The sequence below is a fragment of the Notamacropus eugenii genome, chromosome 4 (assembly GCF_028372415.1).
Source record: "Notamacropus eugenii isolate mMacEug1 chromosome 4, mMacEug1.pri_v2, whole genome shotgun sequence".
NCBI classification, from domain to species: Eukaryota; Metazoa; Chordata; class Mammalia; order Diprotodontia; family Macropodidae; genus Notamacropus; species Notamacropus eugenii.
In genome coordinates this window covers 132,982,009-132,984,177 of record NC_092875.1, presented here as the reverse complement: position 1 = coordinate 132,984,177, position 2,169 = coordinate 132,982,009, and positions in this window count along the sequence as shown.

Sequence of the window (2,169 nt, the reverse complement as noted above, 5' to 3'; positions counted from 1 at the left end):
TCACCTTCCCACAAAAATGCCTAATGGAGAATACTCACAATTTATTTTTGTCTTTGAATGAATTCCTGGGAAATCAAGTCCATATCAGCTAACAGGGACACTCTTGCCCCAAGGGTTTCAAGATAACCCCAATTTATTTGGCCAGACTTTGGGAAGGGATTTAAAGGACCTGAAACTACTAGGTAGTAGCTTAATTCAGTATATGAACGATATTCTTATTTGTAGCCACACCCAGGAGGCATCTTTAGCTGCTGCCACAGAAGGCCTTAATTTCTTGGGCGCTTGAGGCTATAAGTCCAGCTAGCATGCCAGTCCATAAAGTATCTGGACCATGAACTCATGCCCACCTCTCTCTCCTTAACCTCTGAGAGCAAAAGCACTATCCCTGATGCAATCACTAAGAAACAGCTTCGAGTTTTTTTAAGCATGGAAGGATTTTGTAGACTCTGGATTCCTGATTTTGGTTTTATTGACTCTACTCAAGGCCCTGACTCAGACCAGGCTAAAGTTTTTGAGAGTTTGAAAACTAAGCCTTATCTAGGTAAACCCTTTCACTGTGGATGTTGATGAAAGGAGAAGACAGGCTTTGGGAGTCTTAACCCATTCCTTAGGACCCCAGGTCAGTTGATGTTTTTATTTACTCAAAATATGCTTTCCTTGTTCTACATGCCCATGGAGCAACTTGGAAAGGAAGGGGATATCTGACAGGGAAAAACTCCCCTATCAAACATGCCCTTCTATGTTTTGGCCTTGCCATAGTCACCTTTAATTCTCTCCAGAGAAACTGTCTTTTATGCCAGGGATATTGTCTTTTCTTTATACTCCTTTTGTGCCTGTTTATTCCTTGTTTGCCTAAGCCCCTTGCCAGGTTTGTCTTCTAGAGTGCAAGCCAGATGACAGCTCACGCTATGTACCCCTTGAACAGGACCCATTGGGGCAGGACAGCTCTATGCCTCTTGCCAGCTGGAAAGAGTTTCAGGAGCTGAGACTTTTGCCCTTTACCCCAAAAGAATTTGGGTTTAATCTGTTTAAAGGAGAAATGATACAGTTCAGACTGGGAACCTCCTTGAACTCCCCTTGAACCTCCCCACTTAATCTGCCCTTTCATACTCAAATCTGTTGCCCTAGGCCTAGCCTGGCCTTCCATTGCCTGGATTGCCCCACCTGCTTCCTACTCAAACCCTCCATTGTCTGATATCTCCTGATTGCTTCCAACTATGTCCAGCCTTTGACCACACCCCAGTCCCAATGAGGTCCTCCTTGGACTTCTCCTTAAGACCCTCCCTAAAACCCTCTTCTCATCACCCAAGACTATCAGACCACCCCAGATCCCTCCTACAGTATTTTCCTGTATTTAAGTTCTATCTTGCCTCCATGAAGGTCCTCAGATTCAATCCAGTTCAGACTCTGTCTAGCTGAGATATTATATCTGGCCCGCTTGTGAATACAAGTGTCACAAATGCCTAGGCTCTTAAGAGTCAACCCAATATGGTGAATCTTTAATAAACTTTGTCTTTCTTTGACTTCAAAAAAATAAAACTCTGAGTTAGATGTGAGGCTGCTGCTCCCAGACTCTCACCTACAAAACTCTTAATGTACACGTGAGCTTTAATAGTCATTATATTCAATGACTTAAAACTGTACTAAGAATTTTAAAACAATATATAGGAAGTTTCAGAGGCAAGTAGTTAGAAAATCCAGTGAACCTTAGAGATCATCAGCAAAACAGATGGTAATACATCTATTTTAGTGTCATCTACATTTAAAAATTTATCCATATTTAATGTTGAACCACTGGACAGTGCCAAGAACTTTGGTATCAACAACTTTCCTTCCCAGGTTTTCAGTAACTGTGGCTACTAACAGAGTGACTGCTTCTGTGCTGCTGCTGCTGCTGCTACAGCTCCTGTGTGTGCACATATGTGTGTGTTTGTGTGTATGTGAAGTGGAGCTGGTGGGAGGGAGGTGGGAACTGGTGCTGGAGCAACTTTCTTAGTCATTTGACAGATTTTACTTCCTCAAAGGTTGTTTATTTGTATAGCTGCTGCAAGACCAGACTAGAAGCAGGGTCAGTGGACCAAAAGCATTGATATTCCTGGGATTCTTGAGCTTAAAGACCTGAGCTATCTCCAGAACACTACCTGAGAGTGATTAGGGGGAAAGGTTTGA